General features: G+C 42.1%; 1 protein-coding gene across 4 annotated transcripts in view; it reads left to right on the top strand.

Moving 5' to 3' along the window:
* Positions 1 to 24811, top strand: part of LOC108747116 (transcription factor Sp9) — a 60265-nt gene that overhangs the window by 29294 nt on the left and 6160 nt on the right. Inside the window, exon 1 of one of the 4 annotated variants that reach the window (XM_018484390.1) lies at positions 10820 to 10857. The exons of the other annotated variants lie outside the window; for them this stretch is intronic. The gene's annotated coding sequence lies outside the window, so the exon portion shown is untranslated. Of the gene's footprint in view, positions 1 to 10819; positions 10858 to 24811 lie in introns of those variants that run through there. 4 annotated transcript variants of the gene reach the window in all.

Raw genomic sequence — 24811 nt, 5'->3', positions numbered from 1 at the left:
ATTCGTTTCAGGGAATCGAACAGGTTTTCGCCGCTGCGTATATATATATATATATATGTATATACAAAAATATGTGTATCGAGTATTAGAAGCGTTCGCGGCATCAAGTTTTTTGTCGCTGGAAGGTAAAACGGTTTCCTTATCCCCTATCGCGAGAATCCTTTCAGAATTTTTCAAGCTTCCATCGAGAGGCAAAATCGTATATACCAGGTTTCATCCAAATCGGAGATGTCCCGTTTTTCCAAACCTACCGGCCACGTACCTTCGCCAGTGTCGAGCCACTCGATCCGAATGTATCGAGTGTCCCTCGCACAATGGTCCTTGCGCAAGGTTCTCAGGACTGAAAAGAACTGCCCTACCTGTATACATCGGAGGAGCCAATTATTTGTCCGGTCTCCTTTGTGCGCCGGAGGAATCCACTTGACAGGATGCGTGGGATGGAAACGCGATGCCTACTTCCTTTCGCCACCCGATCCCGCCAATAGTATCTACTCTCCTCCCGTAAGGGTCTTGTCTCTTTGTTTCTTTCTCTTCACCCTGTCTCTCACGCGTCGTCAATAGAGGCCGTCCTTAAAGGTTGCCGTTGAAACTCCTCGATAGCGCATCGAATGAATGGGACGCGACCTCTCGCGTTACGCGTCGATTAATACGCTCGACGCGGCTTAGCGCGACGAGAGGAACGGAGGCGAACCTCCACCATTGTTGTCGCGCGACGTTAGCTCGTCGTTTACACGCATACGCACGTTCCTCCCTCCTTTTCCTCGGGGTCGATTGGATAAGAATGTCAACAACCCTAGTTTCGACGCGCGACGTTTCGATCGTAAACTTTCAGCTTTTCTGCAAACGACGCAATATACATCTCGAGCACGTTGCATTACGTTCTTCACTGTCGACGGTGAAATTTTTGCATTGTTACGCAATTACATTTTCACGAGCGGAAAAAAAAAAAGAAGAATCATCAAATAAATCTATACAGCTATGATATTTATCCGAGAACGGGAGAGGAGAACGATACATAATGTATGTGCTTAGGAGTATAAAGATATGTTACTTTCTTGCTGCTCCAATGTCATGCATAATAAAACGTGACACACGCAAAACGGCACACGCTGAACCTTCGTCACGTTGGAGCTATACATGAAACTACCTACAAAACTTGGAGAGAATTTTCTTGGTAAAGTTATATGTCGGCACGCTATATTGAAAAGACGTGAATCCGAGGGAAACCGGCAAACGTGTCACGCTACGAACGACTCAGCGCGATGCAGCAGCATTGTCTTTCTAGCGATCGATTCCGGTGAGTCATTAATAATTAATGCTTCGACCGACGAAGCCTGGAATATCCCTGGAACCGGAGTTACTAATTCACGAACGACTCCGCCGCGCCCCGTCGCTCTCTTCGTTGACACAATATCTTTGTTTCCAACGGACTACGCTACTTCCGTCTCCCCCTCCCCCCCCCCCCCCCTCTCTCTCTCTCTTTCTCTCCGTAATCTCACATTAAATATTTTAAAAATTCCGTTCGAGAATACAAACTTGTAATACCGACGCATACATGCGCATGTATACAGAGCGTTAGTTAAATATGTTGCCATACTCGACAGAGCGATTCTTTGGTTTGTTTCAAGTAAAGAAGTCCGTATAAACATGTGTCCTAAACGGCTTAGTTTCCGAAATGCAGGTGAACGTTCGCAAATGTTTGTGACGAAACGGTAAATTGGCGTTGGAGATATCTTCCTTGCATAAATATGCCTTGCTTCACGTGAGTTACAACCGTAAACAAAGTGACAAAGTCAAAGTCAAAGCCTCCATCTGGGAGTCACTAGGGCATCTGAAATCATTGGTTTATAAGAGCTCCGCTCTGAGCAACATACTTAACTAACGCCCTGTATACGCGTACACGTATACAGGAAATGATTAGAAAATCTTCAGTTAAATTATATTTTCTGAAGTAGATGACCTATTATATGTGTATTATACCGCTGAGGATCGTGACACGAGAGTGTGACAAAAGCGGAAGTGAACGCGCATATATGTCCGTTCTTGTGACAGAACCAACGTCCTCGAGCACTTTTATATGCGACTCTGCTCTCGTGTCCGCCGATGGCGAATGTAGTTGACACCTGTCAATATTTTGCACGACGTCGTCCGCGCCGTGCTCTCGAGTACCCTCTCGAGGGCTCTCCTACTTCCACATCGGTAATCCGATAATCCGATTCGTCTGGTAAAGGTGTCCTTTTAAGCGACGTCCCGTTGACATTTTCAAGAGCAACAATGGACTGCGAACGGCCGCTGCAATGTTCGTCGTGCAGAAAACTGCGTCCTCCTCGTCACGCCGGGAGCGTGGACGAGGGGATGCGGAGGGAGGTGCGCGAGGCTTTTTACGTGATCTAAGAGGATTTACCTGAAGCACCGGATGCCATACGAGGATGTCGTCCTAATTTGTACTATTTGAGAGCAAAAGATGGAAAGAGAAAGGGACCACGGAAGAAGAAGAGAAAGGGAGAGAGAGAGAGAGAGGAGAGGGGAACTATTTCCTTAAACGACCGCAACATCTCTTGCAAAACATGCGATGCACACGGTCTTTCGTTGGCCACGAAGCCCTTCTATATGTATCTTAAGGGCGATCACAAGCGTCCGAATATCGCTTCACATTCCAGAGAATAGATCTTTTCGTTGTAAGAAAGAATCCCATAGAAACGTGCGGTTCAAAATTTGGTTAATAAAGATCTCTCTCTCTCTCTCTCTCTCTCTCTCTCTCTTTTATAAAGTGTTTGCCAAGTACGACTGAAAGGTTTATTTTTTTTCTTTCTCTTCTTATTTTTTAATTACACTTTTATACGCAAAAAGAACGATCTTGCTGACGTATCTAAAAATTTATCTATAAATATATATTTGAAAATAACTATACGGAAAGAAGAGTTTTGTTGAAGTATCTAAAAATTTAGCTATGTATAGATCTGAAAATAATTTTGTTGGGTAGAATAATCATATAGCGTTCAAGCTAGCTAGTAGAATGTTAAAACTTTTTGCAACCATATATTATTAATGTTTAAGTGCTCTACATATAATTATTTTAATGGTCAAACAAAATTATTGTCGCTTACGTACGTAGCTAAATTTTTAGATACGTCGACAAAACCGTTCTTTCCGTGTAAAAATTTGTTCATTTCCTACACATTTACTTCTTTACATACATATTCCATTTCTTTTAATGACACTCATGCCAATGCTGCATAAAATTCTATTGGCGGAAAATCATTGATCAGGATGGATCACACACGGGGTAGCAGTCACCGCTTTTCTCGACCCCTGTCTGTCACGCCCAATGTGATATCCTAATGAATTATTTTCGTCGAGCACATCGTAACTCGCGACGTGTAAACACCCTTTCGAAAGCTCACTCGTACAGCTCGTTCCTCTCTGCTCGCCGTGCTGCCCGGGGGTAGCCGAAACTGGCAGATGTGCGGGGAGACAACATGGCCGCCGGGTGGCAGTTTGTGAAAAGTCGTCTTTAGGAAACCGTTATTACATATGATCGATTGATTTTGGTATCGTTTAAGCATCGACATGGACGTCGCGCGCGGCCGTCCCTTCTCTCCTGAAGTAAGAAAACGATACGAAAACAGCCGGCTATAATTTGCGTATACGTGTGTGCAACGAGTTCGCATGAAAAACTAGCATACGTGTACACGTACACGTACTTAAGTCAGACAACTGTAATACCAAATTGATCATAGATTTGACGTGTGTCTGGGAAAGACAGACTTTGCCCAAAAGTAAACGTTGATACGACACGTAATTTCTTTTTTTTTTTTTTTTTACACATGTTGCGCACGAATATTGCAAAGAAAGAACGATTTTTTACTGAAGTATCCAAAAATTTTGTTGGGTGTACCGAGCTGAAAATAATTTTGTTGAACCATCAAAATAATTATGTAGAATGCTTCAGTATTACTGACAATGGCCGCAGCAAATGGTCCAGCAAAAAAAAGTAGATTTGCAACTGTTGTAAGATTCCGTTATATGATTGGTTTAAATGATATATTTAGATCCAGTGGAGAACTAGGGGCAAGATCAATAACATTAAAGAATTTTACAACAGTTATAAAGCTGCTTTTTTGAACGTATCCAATGCTGTGTAGAGTATAAAAGGTTTTAATATCTTAGCAACTAATTTGAACATCCCATATAATTATTTTAATGGTCTAAGGAAAATTATTTTCAGATTTGTATCTAGCTAAATTTTTAGATATTTCGCCATCGGATAAAGTGAACTGCAATATCCAGAAAATGTATCGTAACAATGGATTTGGACACGGAGATAATCTGCGAAATGCATAACTTCTGAATAGAAACTATCGAATAGTATCCACGAAAGCCTCGAAAGTATTATATAAGCATTGTTTTTGTGGCGTTTCGCGTTCCTGAGAAGCGAGCAGAAGAGACAACATTATCTCAAGTCGTCTTAACGTAGCGATTATTTCGAAGAACAATATCTTGAAATAGAAAACGTCGCGTGCCACGGATGGAATCCATGGAATCCACGCTGATAAGCTGCGGGCTGAAAAACATCATTCGAAAATGTAATCGATCCTAAACATCCGGAGAAATATGCGATGGACGAGGTCCCTCGAGCCGGATCGGCACGTCGCTTATATATTTCAGAGAGACATAAATTGTGTGAAATTGCAGGCTAGAAGATATTACGCGGGGCGATATATTTATTGCTTTTTCAAAGTCTGTCTATGTTACGGATGATTTATGCGTTTCAACGTATTAGAACCTCGAGTCAGCCTTTCTCGAAACCGGTCGCGGAACACGATACTCGCCATTACCCTTCATCCCTGCTTTCCCAGCTTCGATTAACAGCACCGTATCTGCGAAGTGAATCGGTCTAAAAAACACTACGGAAGTTAATCTTCGATCGATAGTTGCGTTATCGATCGGAGTCTCGTGCATGTTCTGCGTTTCTCGTTTCGCAAGATCCTCCTTTGAAAAGATCCTGCTCGGGCAGAAGTAAACTCACGTGAATATATTTTGAATAAAGCTGTCGCACGTGATTATTAAAGTTATAAACTGTACGACAGATTGGATATCGTGACTGTGAAAACTCAGATGAAGACGACGGTAAAGATGTAACAACGTATTACCTTTTAAATAATAGAAAATTTTGCCGCTGCGTGAGATATACATAAAAAGAAGTTCCACTCGCACAATATTTTATACATCGAGTGACGAGGGGATATATAAAAGCGAAGGACATTTGTGAAAGGTATAAACAACCTTTTTCTTCTGGTCCAACCTTTGCTCGAAGTGGACATTTTTGTAAGAATGGCACTGACTGAGAGAAGAAGGGAAAAAGGAAGTAAGTTTTAATGAAAATGATGGCTCGCTTGAAGAAAGAAGACATTACAAACTGGCTGGTTGTTAAACGAAGGATAATCGTGAGAAAGCTAGTGAGATAGTTAGTGAAATATCGCGGACAGTCGTTGACCGCGCGAGTGCCGTGCACAAAACGCACTATCGATGCTATATCGAGCACTCGCGAGATCCACACACACACACACGCGCGTTGTGTGTACCACCGTATCGGCGTACCACTCGTTGCACATCGAGTACAAGCCGCGGCTCGATCGAACCTGCAATTTGGCGTAGATACGCCCGTGCGTGTGGGTTTACCGGCCGCGTGCAGCGGCTTGCACCGGGTTATACGTGCCTTCCGCCGGCCATCATCGTATCGCTCCAAGGTCCGATAATTGAAAAGCCAAGACTTCTCTCTACTCCCATCGCGCGCTGCGAAACAATATTCCTCCTAGGCGCGCACGAGCCTCGCCGATGGTACGTCGAATTACCGGCCATTATCGTGACGTATCATCGCCGGTCAGCGTCATTCACTGGAGCCCCGGTGATGGGAAAGGACGAACAATACTCGATCTGTGGCGTCGACACCTCGAGGCTTTATCGTGCACCACTCGAGCAAAGTGGAGGACGATTATTAACGACTCTCGCTGTGCGATTCTATTTAAACCCCCGCCGACTTTTTTTTTATCGCTGAAACAATGGGGATATCTTTCCCCGCGCGCTGAGAAACGAAAACGCTCGCGGCGAGGAACGTGCGACGCGATTTTACAAATTTTATACCCGTCGACGGGACTTGGCGCTCCTTCCTTCCAGCCCGCGGCGCGACGTATCGACGTATCGACGTATCGACGTATCGACGTATCGACGTTATCGATATCGCGCGCGCGCTCGTGCACGTGTACACGCGCGACCGCCCATTGTATTCCTGCCGATCGTTGTAGGTACAATCGTACAGTACAACATAGTATACCGCCGAAGAATGAGTAATATCCTCGTTGACAGACGATTGTTCTAACGCGCGCGTTGGCCGGAACGCGATTGTTAACGATCTCGCTATCTTTCGCTCTATAGGTATTCTTAAACAATTGGACAATAGTCCAATCGACTCGTCGAGTAAAAACGAGCATAAACACACGAGGAAGTTGGAGATTAGATTAGATTATATGTAATTTGTGTTAGACAAGCGTGCTCGTTTAAAGGACTGGGACTTGCCGCTCGTTCGATAAATTTATTCCGAGTACTACGCACCTGTCCGGTACGCGTAGTAGGTGCAGTATTTCGCGTGGCGCTTGACGCATTAGTACCGTGATTAGTACTATGCGAGTAATCGTTACGTGGACGCGCTTGTTGAAAGAGCGCGATGAATGACGGGATACCAACGACGCCTCGGCGGGACGCAGACGCCTCTACCCTTTATCCGGCAGTGCCGACCTCTCGGCGCTCAGCTCGAGGGATAAAGAGTGCCCCCGCAGGGAGTCGTCTCCCCCGCGGTGTCGAAACCAAAACACCGACGGCATCAACGCGTCCAGTGCCGACCGCGATGATTTATCGCTCTTTCTCGATTGCGTATCTTACGGTTCTCACTCCTCTCTCTCTCTCTCTCTCTCTCTCTCTTCGATTTCGATCTTGTCTACGACGAGAAACTATAATTTTGATACATCATATTTAAATATTATATCATTATTTCACGAAGGTCCGTTAAATTTAAATATAGATCGTACACGGTTTTCTCTCAAATATTTTTTAAGGACAAATTTATTTTAAATAAAAATTCTAGTTATGCACAATTTATACATATAATTGTGTATAATCTAAAATTTTATTTAAAAATCTATTGTTGAGTTTTTTATGTCAGGACCTCTGTAAGGAAGTGACATGAATTAGAAATATAATATAAAATTATTCAAAAGAGAGGAAAGACAATTACGTATTTTAAAATTAATTATTACGGTGATATTAAACATAAATTAACTTAGAGTTGTGAACAAATGTGACTCATCCTGTAATATAAAATATAAATGCAAAGATATATAAACTATAAACTATAGAGATAGGGTGGAGGTTTTTTCATCATCGAGCTATTCCGATCAGCAATAACGTACGTTTTTGTTTTTAAGCAGCATATATTTAACGAAGGTGTTTACGGTTTTAAAAAGTAGTCGGTTTGAATACAACGTAATTGTAAGCATGTCACTGCAAAGAGAAATTGTTGCCGTGATTGAAGCTTTTGTAATGGTAAATATACGTCGTCGTGTCGATAATGAAGTCTTTATATTATTTAAAGCTATAACTTTTATACAAACAAGTTTCATAATAAAAATTATATCGAGTGTTCATTAGAGTGTTAGAATAATCCAAATTGCAAAAATGTAATAATGCGAAAATCTCTGTAGATAATCGTGAATTATTTTCTTGTATTATTCGTTCTTTTTTTAAGATCCTTTTTTTAAAGTAGAATAACCGCACTGATTTTGACACATTTTGTATCGGTTTATACTTTTTTTTGTTGTATGTTAATTTTGATGCCTACAGATTATATTATGTTCAGTAATAGATCAGTTATGTTTGAAATGTAATTGAACGTGCGAGGCATTTTTCTGCAAATTTTTATATCGCTTTAAAGTTAAAATTGACGAAATAACCCCACTCTACTCTACACACGTAGAGTATCTGACTCATGTACAAAATATATATGTATAAGAATATATAAAAGAACTAATACATGGTTTTTTAAAAATATTAAGTATAAACAATTTATCATAATATCAGTATAAATATTTTCATACTGGAAAGACGTATGTACAATATATTCTGTACGATATTCAGAATTGGGAATACTTTTCTTTGAAACACAGTATTTATGACATACAATTGTATTTTATACTTTATATTTCAAAAATAGAAAGATTGAAAGTATTTTGTATTTGTCAATTCAAATAATAAGATTGACTGTCAATGTTAGTATTTGAAATACAAAACACTTTTGTGCTCTACGCTGAAAACGCAAAGTATAAAGTACAATCATATTATGAAGAAATTATGTTACACTGTTATGTTAACACTGTTTTTCAAATGAAAAGTATTTCAAATACACGCCCAAGCCCTGACGGTATCAAACCACGTTGCTCGTGCGAGCGGCAAACTTTTAGCTGCCACTGTACGTATACACGGTCGAACGAGGCTAAAAATCAGGCTCGCAATCTGGATTCTCGTTCACGTTGGCCTGTCGTCCCGACGAGGTGCTGGGCACCTCGTCGCGTCCCCGGTTTCTACTCTTCGCGCGGAGAGGCCCGGCAAACCCCCCCCGGAGGAGGAAGGGAGAAGAAATGGAAAACGCTCGCGTGACGAATATTTCACGCGTCCCGCAGTTCTATTCGCCGGGCGAGGAGGAGCCGTATTTAGCTTCGTCTTCTTTCGAGCAATTTCAAGCTCTTTCGCGCGTGGAGCCGGCCGGCCGACGACCTCTTCCGGGATTCTGACGACGACTTCCGGCATATTCCGCCGCACGTGAAGAGGCCAGCCGCGATTTTCCTCTTTTAGCAGATGCATACGGTCGCACCTTGCGGCAGCACCCCGGACCGCCCCGGGTCCGCGTGCACGTACGCGCGCGTATGTGTGCGGTGAGATCGTTGCGTGCGGCGTCCGCGTGCGAAAGAGGAATCAACGAGTTTCGAGTAATTGCCCGGCGTATTATTACCGCGGAATGCGGCGGATTTGATATTAAATCGGTCGTGCGTATATACACGGACGGACATGCAGCGTCTGTCTTTTTTCTCACACGACACAGTCAGTTACAGTCACACGTAATCGCATCTCCTCCTTAATCGATCCTTATCACAATGAACAAGTCGAGCTGTTACCTCGAGAGAGAGAGAGAGAATATATCGCGTTTTAGAAATGCCAATAAAAGCGGAGTCGCTGGCGTAATCGGTACGCGTAATGATACTTGACCCACGAGGCCCTTCACGGAACCCTTCGCTCTCGGAAATGATTTCACATCACGCCGGGTGCTGAATTGTTTCGACCCGTCAACGAAACCCTTGGAGAAAGACTGACGGCACGCACGATACATTGCGCATCTATTTCGAAAGGATAGAACGAATATACTCGTCAAGTCAGAAATAAATCTGTGACGGCTTCGTCTCTCTCTTTTCCACATAATACGCCGTATAATAAATTACAGAAATAAGAGAAGCTTGTTGCTTGTGCAACGAGGCGTGCATGATTAATGAGTGGATGTTGTATCGATAACTCATAACGCCTTACGAGCGACAAGTCAAATGGAATGTCTGACGGGAGTTTAAAGATTATGACTCGTGCTTCCACCGCACATTTAGCACTCAATACAGCTGTCTTGTTCTCGTCTCTCACATTGACATCGCCCACAAACGTAACACCTCGGAATTTCATTGTAAAAGAATGCTCGTAGTGTTATGTTCTAACAATAGTACATAAGTGAAAATCGATCGAGAAATGCTCAACACAAATAAACGAGAGGGATATATCAAAATGGATGTTGACGCCTACACTGTGAAAGATATGGGTGCGGATTTAACGTCATGCGATGTCGGTAATGTAATTTAATAATTCTCACTCCGTGTGTGATGGTGCTAATATTAACACCAACTTGGTATGGACTGAAGAACTCATCATCACAGTGTGGCCTTAAAACCCTTGGTATTAAATTCATGCCGTATTTATCAACATTAACAATATTTTTTTAGAGTGCAATAATATTTTTGCGTAGATCTTATTATAATTTCCTATAATATTTCGTAAACGATGTTTACATATTATATTCCACTGAATCCTACATGGAGACCAACGCGGTGAAATATATAAAAATACATTACTTAAAAAAAACGAAGCGCCACTCCGGTGTCGCAATGTTAAGGAAGTTGAACTACTATATATTATATATTCATTTAAACTGAATTAATTTCAGAAATAATAATTGCGTGCCGATATGCTTGTCGGACTTTAAACGCACAACCAATCTGAAATATTAATAATCCCCCCCAAAATTTTCGAAATCTTGAAAAAACTCTAATTAAACTTATTGCGAAAAATATTGTCCCGGCCGGGAGTCGAAACCGGATCTCTTGCATTCCGCGCGAAATATATAAAACGCAGTTTTTATCCGACTATCGGAAGGGAAATGTGCAGCCGTAGAAAAGTGACGCGGAAGATAGATCTCGTAGAGATTTCCAATGTGTGCCTCGCCTACATTTTCGTGGAACCGAGTTTCGCGAGTCGACGAATTTAGATCATATCAGAGATCTTACGTAGTTTTGTGTAATAGGGGAAAAAAATTTCTCGCAGAAATGGCGCGCCAGAGGAAACCGGACTCGGGCGAACGAGGACCGGTCAACGGAGTACGTTCTCCGATTTTCCGCCAGTCCACCGGCTCGTTCGCTCACGTTCGGTCGCGTTCTCGCAGGCCGGATAATTTGCATTTCGGTATCTCCATCGCTACGTTCTACGTACCCCGAGGTGACGAATTATCCTCTCCGCGCATTGCGTAACGACCCCCATCGTCGTCGGGGCCGATACCGTTAGATTTACGGATCGAATGGCGCTCTCGCCATGTTCTATTCCGGCGCGACATCCGCCAGTGAATTAGGAAAATCAAGTCCCTCTCTCGCGGAAGGACGACGCACTGCCGTCACGATTTATGGGCGCGTCCTCGAGAATCGAGGGAACATTCTCTCGTTCACTCATTTATGAATTTTTATGTAGGGGGATATTCACATGGCTTTCCATGTTTAGCCGCTTATTTACGAAGCTCCCTATCATCGAGCATTAAAATAATCATCTCTGCTATGCAGCAGCATCTTCCCTTTTAACATTTCATCTTTCCTTTCCCTTTTTATTAACGATCCTTAACGGCGCGTAGCTGTGCTTTAAGGGGATCTTTCAATATTCGGTATTAATACTTGATATTATTACGACGAAATACTTGATATATGTTAATTCCGTTATATCTGAAATCCATTTAACAAGATTAGCAGACATCCTGAGATTGCAAACGTTTTCGATGAGCTTGATTCACTAGTTTGATTCTGCTAGTGTGCTTCGGACACGTATCCTGTGTATCACACACAGTCGGAATAGTGTAACTCATCCAACAGTCAAGGATTATTCAAACTTCCGTTGCGGCGATAAAAATCGCTAAAAGACGGTAAGCATCTACTCGCGTGCTCACGAACATTATGCCGCTCCTCGGCAACCTCGTCTTTGGCGATCGCTTTGGCAATCTTTCCGCGCGACGAGGATAATATATTTATGCGGCTTGTCGATGCACAGGTTATTCAGAGAAAGACTAACCGCGTCAGATCTCGCTCCCACGGCCCGTTCGCGCTCGGTCGCTCGTCCAACAAATCGTGAAACAATAAATCCGGTCGCAGGGGGTCACCCTCTTTACGAGGTCCTTATAGAGCCGGGGGGGGGGATGGATGATGCCCCTTTTGCGAGGGCGGGGGTAGCCTAATATGTCACAGTCTGTTGCAGGACGCCCCGGTGGAGCATGGTCCTCGAAAACGAGGGTGGCCCCCGTCGTTGCGAGGGTCGTCGGGCTCTTGCGATTAGATATGCGCTCCTAATGGAGCGATTCAATAGCGACGATCTGATAAACCGATTCCACGCGTTCCTGCTCCCGTATTCGCGAATCATATTAACCATGATCCTCGTTTCATGACCTCGTATCCCCGTTTCGTATCCCCCGGGCGAATTTTACAATCGGCAGCGCCGAAAATCGGACGCGTGCCATCTCTTGAAATTAACTTGCCGATAGGAAATCTTGTTTTCTAATGAAAATACCGACTGACAGCGAATCAACATTCGATACTCGCTCTTGGCGATCGATGGCGTTTTACGGTTAGGAAGGTAGCTCGCTTATAGAGTCGTCGAGAAATCCGAGATATAACGTTGAGAAAAATGATTTGCATAATTTCAGAACGCGTGATTTGCTGCGAGAGATAAAACGAACGGGCGAACGTATCGCGGATCTATCGTGCTTCCGCACGATGAGGCAATAAATTTTGCGAAGCTGGCGCGGAAGACACGCGAACCATTTTGTTCGAGATCCGGTCGATCCGCTAGTACTGATATCTGTGTACACACAACGCTCAACTACAAATTCACTACGTGAATTATATTAATGATACAACTATAGCTTTGCCTCGATTTCAATATTTTCATATTTTTGGCTAATCCAGCTAGACGTGCACATTCAATATTATTCAATGATCTCTTTCAGTTGATTGATTTAAATACTTATTATACTATTTACATTTCCGTATTCATATATATCGTTTAACTCTCTGGACAGTTGACAGTGGGACTGTCCAATTGGAATTTTAGTTGAAAATATACGAATCGGAATCTCTGATTAAATCAACAGAATTCTATGCAAAATTTTCTGGATCGCTCAATTTCAACCTAACATTTTTCTTGCTACAGAAATGTCGAACAATTTAATTTTTTCACGTTACATCTGCGAATTTATATTCCTATTAAAATATACTTTATATAGTTTATTCTTTTTTATGTCATTTTCTGGTTCTCAATTGGTGCCTGTTAATATAAATTCAATGGGTCTTATAGATTCAGTGTGACTGTGTTGCAATTTGGGCGTTAGCTTGAGAGAGTTAAAAGAAACTTTAGAGCATCGTGTAAATTTTGAAAAAAAAATGAAATCAACTTTATTTAGCTAACACTATAAAATTTTACGTCGCGTCAATTATAAATTATTCCAAAAGTACGTTGAAAAATAAAAAAATGATATTTTTAATAAGCTAGTTAATCTCTTTTAATAAGCTGCTTCTATAAAGAAACTGCAGTAGTTTTACCTAAAGGTCATAAAATGCTCCGAACTTTCGAGCGATAATGTAAGTAGCTACATGTTTAATCATGTGGGCTGTGCCATCTATTTAAAAACATCTCATTAAAAACAAACGTCACCAATGTACTGCTCTATTAAGCGGAAAATATTAATTATAATACTACACGTTCAATAACAACCGTATATAAAATAAGAAAATATCTAAAATTACGATCTCTCGTAATAGACAACGTGAGAAATATTTTTAATGGTGTTCAGTTGACTTTAATAACATAGTGACGTGCGTGTCGGTAAACTTTATCGCTTCGTCGACCGGCGCCATTAAAGGTATTTTTCACGTCATGTCAATTACGCACACGAGCAACGAACTTTCTCTAAACGCACGTACCAGTTTTACCTTTTACCATTTTCATACTTGTCTTCATTATTATTTGTTCTTTTTTTTTTTTTCACTTCTGCGCTGCACACTTTTCTCTCCACTTTTCCATTTCCTTTACGAATCAACGTGTTATGGGTTTTTGTGAATCACGATCGCAATCGTATTGGGCAACACGGAATATAGCGTTTCAACGACACCTGGACACTTTTCAACGCAGCACGAAAATTGAAGACTTTAAAGTTGTGCCGATGTTTTAAAACGAACACCCTGCACCAAGCGCTAACGAGATAGAAAGCACAGGTTCCTCTCAAGCAACGGGTTACAACACGTGCAACGATTATAGGTATTACACGCGTGTACCGATCGTAAAGCGTCTCGTTGGCAGACGCCGAAGAAGAGGACCGCTTAATTCCGCCTGCGCTTTAACTCGCGATGTTACGGCCCTTTTAAATTACTGTCTATAACACGACGCTTTGCGATATATTATTTAAATTTTTGAAGTAGAAGCGCTTTTGTTTCCCCGAGCATAATGTTCATAGATCGCGCATTTACTCTCGGCTTTAAACACCATCGATGCCTTCTGACGCTCAGCTGTGCTCTTTCGTCCAACAAATCGAAATACCCACAACTAGGTAATATGGAGTCGCGTCTCGATCTATTCCGATGATCTTTACATTAACCTCCTGACATTATCGGCTTGACATTACAAGTTACTGGCGAGCCTATTACGAATGGATCTTCGTATCAACGTTATGTTATGTCGCTAATAACGATGTAACACATGGTCATTTATATATAATGAATCAATAATACAAATGCTGGAAATTCTATTATTACGGCAAATAATTCGTTTTATGTGTTTAACGCCAGAATTAACTTGCTGACGTTCACTACCAGGTGTGTATAAAGCGCACTTTCTTCGAGAATAGAGCCACCTGTTTCGCAACCGGATAGATTTATAGTCCCGTCAGTTACGTTAGCAGCGTGTTAAGTACGTCTATAGTCACCTACTTAAACATGACAGCTATATGGAAACTTCGCATAGTTCATAAGCAGTAGCAGTATCTCGGAATTTGATACTTACTACTTGTCATTACTAATATTTTATGTTTTTTTTTTTTTTTTTCATTCTTCCGCAGACTGATTTGTCACAGTTAAAAGATCGAACTAGCCAGACCTAAAAGAACTCGCGAGATGATGTATAAATGTAACCTAATAAGAATAGATTGCATATTCCTGTGAAATTTTGTCACTAGCAGTTTACAAAGAGTAAAGTAGCTTCAGGTGCATCTAAGAGAGTTTTGGAAAGTTCAAAGAAACCTCTCGGAAATTTTTGCCCCACTGATTTTACCTATACATTTATTAGAAAAGAAAAAAAATAAAAGTTACGAGTTACAAAATATGCCTAATATTTTTTCAAAATCAGGAACGAAAAGGAGACATTTATTAAATTCTGAAATATCTAAAAACAGAAAAGCATTTTTTATTAACGCAAAAATTGTCTGTGTGATAATAAAATGATTATTTTTATCATTTTTATTGTTATCTACGGCTCTTCATTATTCGAAATATTTTGTTTTTTTCGTTATTTCAATACTCGTTTCTTTTCCGTAGCTTTTTATTTTAATTATAATGTATTAAATCTTCTACTTTCTTTTTAGGTTTTTTTTCGTACTTCTACTGTCGCTCGTATTTAAAAAATTCCTAGAGGACTTAGAACTGAAACAAACGCTGAATCAATCAATAATCAATTTCAAGTATCGAGTCGAAAAGAGAGTTGCCGATGTCCAATTCTTTCTACAAAAATATAGGAATTATCAAATCAAGGAACGCCAGTCTATAAAGATCCCTATTACCTCCATGAGATGACCTACATCGAAACCATTGTGGAAACGGAATGTGATCTCCTGTCGTAGACGCTCGTGCGAATCGTTGCGTGAAGTTTTACAAGCTCTCCAACTATTTGCGAGACCGATCTAAGGAGGATCGCGCGCGCGTGCGTCTTTTTTGCTCGGAATATTATAGCGCCGAGGTAGACGAGGGAGAGAAAGAGCCGCGGCTCTCCTCGAGAGATTGGATCTTTAACTGCTTTACTTTAGCGGCAGCTGCGTCCGGCCGAGCCGAGATGAACGGGTTCACGTGGTCTGCCAAAGGTGATTTAGTGCCAGTTTGTTGCCATAACGCCGTCGGTAACACGTCGCCCTGTTCGGCGAAGGCAAGGCGGTCGCTATATTACTCGACTCGTAGACACGAGGCTGCGCCGGGCGAAAGAGCGAGCAAGCGAGAGAGAGAGAAAGAGAGAGAGCGGTCGCTAAATTACCTCGTCGGCTCGACGCGGCGCTTTTGTTTATCCTACCGAACGACCACGATAAGCTGACGATTAAAGTGCGCGCGGGGAGGATCGCCACGCCGACCGGTCGCACGTTAGTTCGCCAACGATCTTGTCGTATCCATCCGTGGTCCAAATGCCACGTCGGTGGCCGCGATTAGACGCCAATCTCTCTCGCATCGGGGAACGATGATTACAACGATGCAGCAGCAGGTGCACCGAACCCTGACATTCGCTAATCATCCGCCAACCGATCGTATCACGTTCGCGAAACGCGCTACTTGTTCAAGCATCCTGAAACTTCTTGCATTATCGATATTTAAATTCATTGAACCGTAAGAAGAGACATAAAGAAAACGGAATTCTGCGTGTAATAAAGTTATATTGGGAGATATATACGAGTATCAACATTAAAACGACATTATCGCGTGAGGATATCTTTAAGCTGCTCTACCAAAAACTGCGCGCAAATATCGCTACTATCACTTAAATTGCACGTTAGAATGCTGTAAAATCCTGCCGCCGTGCATGCGACTCTTGTGTGTGTGCGCGCGTGAGATCTCTACGGGAACGGCGACCTGTCATCGCGCAGCTCGATTTCAGAGCCGGCGCGAATCGTTCTCAAGGCCAGCGACCGTGTCATTCGCGGCACTCCCGTTATCACCCCGAAGAGCGCGCCGCGTAGATTTACCGAAGCGTCGGGTCTTTACGACTTTTTAAGTGAACGTAAATATTTGCAGGTGCAAGAGCCCGCGCGAGCCCCGCGATACGACGACGGGCAGCATGCTCCCGTTCCACGAGATTATTCCGCTCGTGATTTCTGCGCAAGAGGCGGCCGCGTATCAATGTAACGAAATGTAACCTTTCATCGTAAAAGGGCCACTTACGGCCGATCACAAGCGAGCCGCCTGGCGTAAATTTATCAGCTCGCGCGCCGCATCTTTGCTCGTTCGAGCCGGTTCTTTTGCATCTCGTAAAACGTCCCTGCGACTATATCACGACTATATCATCGTCCTTCCAAACAACGTTGCCTTCGTATCGGTCGATCGTTTTTCGGAAATGCCCCGGATAAATAATATCACTTGAGGGCAGATGATGAGAGCGGGCAGCGGCGTGTGTGGCCGGATCTTCAGGAGAGCGTCGATACTCTTTGGCTTGATATTCATAGTCGAATCTGATATTTGAGACAATCTTAAGTACAGTCTTAAGATGTCATAAGCAATCACAGGGCGGTTAATTCATTTTCATTTTAAGACCTTAAAAAGAGTGCAATGGAGTGAGCAAATGATCGACATTACAGTCGTATAAAAATCTCTCCGAATTGACTGAACGGAAAAATTCTTCTAGAATTCCAGTAGATGGAAAATTAGGAGGTGATGCAGTGGACTTTATACTGAAATCGAAAAAAAAAGAACGTTACTTTAGCAGTAAAAAGGATTTTTGATCTTCATTTCGCGGTGTCAATTCGGAGATTTTTATACGACTGCAATGTCGATCATTTGGTTACTCCAGCATCCTCTTGGACAATGTTCCGAGATGCTAATAGAGCTCTCTGATTGATTTATGATATCTTAAGACCGTAATCAAGACAATCTCAATAAGAATCAACTGTAATTACCGGCTTTGTCTCTTCGATCTTATCTTTCTCGTGGACCGTTTGCCAAGTTGCAAGAAAGGTAATCGCATGTATGGCGCAGAGATAAAAGCGACAAGAGAATCACACGGATCTTTCAATCTGACTTCACAACGTGTGCTTTATCCACGGCTGCGCGGAACACGGGAGAGGACGAGCACAAACGTGATCTCGACAACTTCGTGCATTTTTCCATGAATTATTTCAGGTCCGTCTTCGAAATTCAATTCACGAGGCGCGAATGTGGGAGTGCGAGTAATCCCGTAATTACTCCGGCGTGTTCTCATGGACACGACAGCTATCAAATATTAATAAATACACGCTTGGCCTTCGTCTATTCGTTATTATACTAGAAGGTTATTACTGTTGACGTTTCAACATGTTCCTGTTATGTATTTTACTGTTAAAGTTATAAATACTTTATCGCTTAATAAAATATGCAAAGTATCTCACATTTCCTCGTTGTAAATGCGCAACAAATGAAAATGTCTAGCTATCTTATCTCAGGCGAAAGTTATTCCTGAACAAATTGTCAATATATAACACGACTATATATAACGTTTTACAGAGAGAGAGAGAGAGAGAGAGAGAGAGAGAGAGCAATTTGATGATCGAAAGCAAAAATGATGACAGTTCTTGTTCTCGTTTTTCCTTTCTCGAGATGAAACGAAGGACGAGGTCGGCGCGTTGGACGGGATCTTTCGTCGGTGATACGGCGGGAGATGGCACAGCCATCGTCTCGTTTCTCTTCTCGTTTCGCGATTCTCGCAGTAATCGAGAGCCATCGAGATCGTCGATGGACCGCTCGATCGTTTAAATGCTAATACAGGCCTAATTTATCGACCTATGATTCTGCCAAGTAATCCAACGTCGACGCTATTTACACGTCGATTCTACGTGGAACTTTCGTAATTGAAAGAAAGCCGCCGACCGGGACCACCGTGTAGCTGCGGCTATAAAACTCGGAATATACGAGGACGGGGAGGTTTTTCGGTAGACACGTCTAGGAGGGCGAAACGATCGAGAGACGGACGGAGAGTTTACCGGCTGGTCTACCTGAAACGGCTGATAAAGGCGTGCGCTTACGACCGCGCGCCTTTCACGCGTTATAATATCGGGAGGGCCGAGCCCTAAAGTACTATTCGGAAATTATTGTCGCTTACAAGTTCCCCGCGAGTTATAAACAGCTGTGAACGTCCTCGAGAATGGAAACGCTTAGATAGAGAAATTTATTTATTAAACGCTCCGAAACACCGAGTGTTCCTCTCGGAACACTCGGCAAGAATCTGTGGTCAGTATTTTCGAAATTATAATACGACCTTTACGATGCGATTGATCGCTAGACACAGCTAATGCAATTTGTAACACGTATAAATAACTGAATGAACATTTAGGAAAGCATAAATTGTATGAGGGAGAATAAGCGGACGACGTTAAATAATATTTTGCCCATTTCAGTGGTATATAAATCTTTCCCTCTGTCTCATCTCTCTCTCTCTCTCTCTCTCTCTCTCTCTCACATCTCTGTATATAATTGGAAAAAAAAATTATTAATAATTACGTAAATTTCTATTTCTTGTGGTTAGGAATGCTGCTTTTAAGAGTTAGAAATTCCTGTTCCCTTCTTATTTCAATTACTTGAATAATTTTGTTAAAGAGCTTCGTCATTGCATCGCGTCTTATTATAGGAAATTTTCAGATATCAGATCGAAATTGAATAGCGCATCAGTGAGTTAATCAACCTGTCCGGCTTAGTCATTCTTTGACGGCTACCGCATACGCTCCTACCCTATCTCAGTCAAATTGGTTTTATTTAGTCGAGTAGTTTCGCGCGGACCTCACAGCCGAGGAAGGTGGAAAGGGTTAACGAGAACAAAGTGAGCAAATACGACGTAGCGGTGAAGAATACATCGTTAATAAATAAGAGCCTCTCGTGGCTACCTACCCAACATCATCGCCAGGAGGCAACTCCGTCTATATGCTAATGCATGGCTTCCGACATACAACGTTTTGCGTTTTCCATGCTTAATCCGCTTCCGTGCGAAGCTTCGGTGAGCTTTATCGAGACCTAGGATTACGAATAGCTTCTGATTTCGTGGGACTACGAATCAATGAGCGCCGAGTGGTGTACTTGCTTGTGTTTCGCGGCAACATCTTATTATAGATAGATTGTAGGAAATGTTAGATAATAAATGAAGCTTAACTATTTAAATGCAAATAGCCAAACTCTCTCTCTCTCTCTCTCTCTCTCTCTCTCTCTCTCTCTCTCTGTGTGTGTGTGTATGTGTGTGAAAATATATTATATTCTGATGTATTGTAAGCAGCATCAGGTAATAGCGAAAGATCTTTAACACTAAAAGTAGAATCGTATATAAGAAACAATCATTGAGTGTTTCTATTTTTTAAATCAATATTATATTTTTTGTAGAAAAAAGAAAATTCCGAAATTTTTCGACCTTACAATAATTACATCTTTTATACCGATGAAAAATTAATGTTTCATAAGTTTCTTAATTTTCATACTAATTTATTCGCTCGGTTCTTTTCCAAGAAAGAAACGTACTTTTAGTATTAATAAGACAGACAAAAAGTACACTATGCTATACACTGTCGAATTTAACCTAAATAATGTGAGTAGCCACTGCTCCTACTAAATATATCGTTATTTTTTTCTACTAAAACGATTGATTAAATTTGACACTATATCAAATTGGCACTGTATAGCGTCAAATATAACCATTGTTTTAGTATAAAATAATGATACGATTGAGTAGAAACAGTGACTCACATTAGATTAAATTTTATACTGTAAATTTAACAGTGTATAACAGATACAATGTATTTTTAATAATTCGTACGTATTCGTACGTGACATGTTTCAGCCTGTTAGTATTTTAATTAGACAATTTCGGATAAGTTACAATTACATATCGCACTGCGGTTTTTATTCAAACAATAAAAACTTTTCCGCGAATAAGAATTAGTATGGGTGGGTTCGGTTAGAAATATTAGTCCGAGACGTAAAAGCAGTGCGAGTGGACCATTCGCCTGACAGTAAAATTCGTATAAAATGATAAGAGTTGCGCGAAGAAGCGCGGGTTTTTAATAGGGGCGAGAGAATGTCTCCACTCTTAAGGGGGTCACCGTCTTCGCAAATTAGAAGCGTTCCGCGGCGAAACGGCTGGCCAGGCGATAGATCGGACACTCCGCTGGCTAATTGGCTGCGGAATTTTATGTAGCACTAAATTACTCTATGCAAATGTGCAGCCGCTTCCGTCGTCCCTCGACAAGGGCATTCTGGAGGTGCATCCTCGACTGCGTACGCACGCGCGCAAGCGACGTGCCTCTCGAGATTTACGCCTCCCCCCCCCCTCCGCTCCTCTCCTCATTAGCCTAATGAAGGCGTAAGTTTGAAATACGAAGCGGTTTTTCGGTCGGAACCCCGTTATCGGAACGGCGTTACCGAGCCGTTTGGCCGTGCGACCTTGCGACAAGACTTCTCGTACCCGAAGATTCTTACTCTCGGAAATGCATTTGCGGAATAACCGTGCATCGTAGTGTGGAAGGTCGGGGAGAAATGATACCGGTGTGTTAACTGGCTGCGAGTTATAACCGGACCACCGTAATGTCCGCTTAATATTCAACGCCAGCGGGGGCGACGGATTTATGAGAGCTAATGAATTGGTAGTCCTTCTCCTCTCTGCCCTCCTACTTTCCATACGCTTTTCTTTTTCACTGTTTGCCTATAGCGAACAGCTTGGTGCTCTCTTTAATCTCCAATTGAAAGTTTGCTAGTTGTATTGTACTTTTCTTACGTGAACACACAATGATTGATGGTCGGTCTTATTTATACTTGTATAAAGAGATTAACGAATGATTGACGAAGATCGAAATTTATCACGAAATCAAATATATCAAATAGAGAGATATACTCGTATATATCCTAAACATCGAACTACACCGATTTACATTTTTACCCGGAAATCATTTGATCCAAGAGCGATTTGAAATTTGTCGAGGGTTCGTGGTAAAAAGAAAAAAAGAAAAAAAAATACTCGATATGATCGGAAGGAGGAGCAAAAGGGAGGCAAAGTAGGAGAGGATACCTCTCTCGGGCTACGGGATAGCCGAATAAATTTGGATAGCTCCCTGTTTTGGCCTCGAGCCACGGTTACTCGACGTAGACACTCTCGGACATACGATCGACTCTTTCGTAACGCGGCGTGTGAGAAGGGAATAGGAGATGGCCGGGCCGAGAAGGGCGGCGAGCCGAGGTATACACAGTCGAGCCGCTCCTTTACGATGGATTTAATTAAAAAACATAATTTAGCAGACAGAGGATAACAGGTAGCTCGGCTCCGGTGGGAACTAACGGAGGTTCCGTCACACAGTGCGGCGCTGTTCGGCGCCGGCCTGCGGTCACTCATGAATAAGATTATTAATCCCGTCCTTTGCAGAAAATCCTCCTCTTCTCTTTCTCTCCCGCGCTCTCTCTCTCTCTCTCTCTCTCGGCTCTCGCGCGTTTCCTAATATTCTGAAAAATTTATCGCGCGTAATTTAATTTGCTAATAATTATTTATGAGCGAACGACGCGACAGGCAGATCAGATGTATTACTCAAGTCTCTTTCATTTGATTTCCAGAATTAATAAACGCATCTCGCACGTGTGATTAAAGCGACAATTACGCGAATCTATCGAAACACACACTGCCGTGAAACATTTTCCTAGAGATCTTTATAAAAAAGAGCTGCGCACTAATAAACTCTTTTCATGAGATAAACAGTGATAATGGCTACGTGTTACAAAGTATACGTAGGATGAATCACGTATATCTTACTAAGATACTTTGCAATACAGAGTCACATCTGGTCTTGTGACCAGAATTTTTAGGGGCTGTGTCAAATAAAAGGAATAGGGGAAACAGAGAACAGAGTACAGGTAACAAGAATTTATAGACAGTTTAATATTAACATAAGAAACATAATGCTTTAATGCAGAATGCAGAGGAACAGCTCTCAGAAAAACAAGGCTATTTTTTGTTAACGCATTACGTTTTATGTGTTGATATCGAACTATTCCCTATCCTGTATTATCTGTTCTCTCTATTTTTTTATTGTTGTACGCAGTCTCTTGCTTAAGAGTCTCTACGTTTTTCCATTTGCGGATAAATTGGAATTCTATTTTACAAGCAGAATTAATCGAATTCGTTAGAATCCCTCGAGCATTCGAGCCCCTGTTTATTATAATACCGTAATACCTCGTTAATGATCGTTGATGCTAGGCGCGATATGCTACATATCACTCGTCAATGGCAAGTTGATTGCCACTGACGTTGGGTGGACCTCGGACCTCGCTTAGATGGGACGAGTTAAAAATCCATTTGTTGGGGACGCGGTCAGTGTCGCGCGTGAGATTAAAAGAGAGATACCGACGAGCAAGAAAAGCAGCGCCATTTTGTCGAAAGGAGGACCGACGACCTCTCGCGGCTAGCTTCTCTCCCGCGTATATATAAATGGCAGTCGTGTTGCGTGCGAATATACAATTTCGTTTCATCGCTACCGGTCGATCGCAGGGTCCGTCCTGCGTTCGCGAAGCCGGAGAAATGAGGAAGGAAAACGAGGTGCCAGTCGCCAACGTGAAAAGATTATTTTCACAACTGGGGCAGGGGAAAAAAAAGAGGGCGCGGGAAAAATATTAGAAAATATTAGAGAGTGTACTTGAACGTTGTACGAACCGCACGATTTGAAAATTCATCTCCCGCAACATAATATCCGCGTTGAATTCACTTCTGTTCAACACATCTTGGGCAGAATTTCCACAATATTGCATGACCTATATGGACGTTACGTGGATAGTACTATCACACAATTAACTTTATAAATGCAATGAGGTTGCTCAGATAACGCGTCTTGTAACCAACAGGAAAAAGTTTTTATTTCTTTCTTTCTTTTTTTTTTTTTCAGCTCACGAGCTATCATCATAACGTGCAGTTTTACGCAGTCACGCAACATTACTGCAAATTAGAAATTTCTGCTATTAGCTTAACTTTGTGTTCTTAATACTTTTACGTCGTCGCTCATTGTGTAAATATATATTTAGTAGTACTTTGAACCCAATCATGCGTATCAAGTCTTAATTTACACTTCAAGATAACCGCGACGAATAAAGGACATTCTATTGAGAAAAGGAGAGAGAGGAGAGAAAGAGAGAGAGAGAGAGAGGGAGGCAGGAAGCCACGTAGGAAACGACGTAGGAAACGAGTATATCGAAGTCGACAGGTAGCCCGATAACGAGAAAGACGAGCGAGGCAAAGCGAACGTTTTTATAATCGCCGCAATTATCTGCGAGGCCGAAGTCGAGCGTATATAACCTTAGCGCGCAACAGCTTCAAGGGGCACCGCTTCTTATCGGGACACTGGCTGCGTGCCGGCGTGGTTGCATGCGGAGGCTGATAAACAAATAATTAGCATTCGAAGTAACCCGCATTCGCATTATCGCTGGCATCGCTCACCTCGCCAAGGGAAGGCTTGGCTCGCGTAACCCTTCGTTGACGTTTACCTACCCAGCGTGCTCGACCCGACGAAGACCACGACGGGGCCACGTTTAACGTGCAACGGCATTCCGTGTGCCGGCCCCGCTACATTTCGCCCGTCTTGTACCTGGACGGGTAATTAGCGCGCTATGGAAATCGCCCGCTCAACAATTCGACCGCTCGATCTAGGTACGTTTCTTTCCTCCGCGGAATGTTTTGCGTGTCCGCGTAAGCGTATCGAGATTGTAAAGAGAACGCCAACGAGATCGTTCGAGAGAGGCAGAAGTAATAATACCATTTTAAATTATAATTCGATGGTATACACCGTATCTGTAACACGTTACAATTTGCATGCTAATAACAGTTACATTACTTATCTACGATGTTATACGCGTACTTTGTGAATAATTTTTGCCAGTGGTTCTTTCGTAGGACGAAATGAACCACTGTATATGTTATATGCCGAATACAAAATGGATTGCATTTTCGAATTAATTCAGGTTCTCCCTCTTTCCTGAAATATCTCGAAATCATAATATATTTCCAAATATAAACTTTAAGATTACTCTACTAAATATATATTATGTTTTGTTATATCGACTTGGAAGAAATAAATAATCTTTTCCAACATTAGCATACATTAATATTTATCTTCGTGAATGAAATAAGATAGCGTTATGTCGTAATTAAATCGTTTTAGGCGGTATAAAGATGGCACACACAAAGGGAT

The sequence above is a fragment of the Trachymyrmex septentrionalis genome, unplaced genomic scaffold (assembly GCF_001594115.1).
Source record: "Trachymyrmex septentrionalis isolate Tsep2-gDNA-1 unplaced genomic scaffold, Tsep1.0 scaffold191, whole genome shotgun sequence".
Taxonomy (NCBI): domain Eukaryota; kingdom Metazoa; phylum Arthropoda; class Insecta; order Hymenoptera; family Formicidae; genus Trachymyrmex; species Trachymyrmex septentrionalis.
Note: the sequence above shows the minus strand (reverse complement) of the source record. Positions and strands in the feature narration are given on the sequence as shown.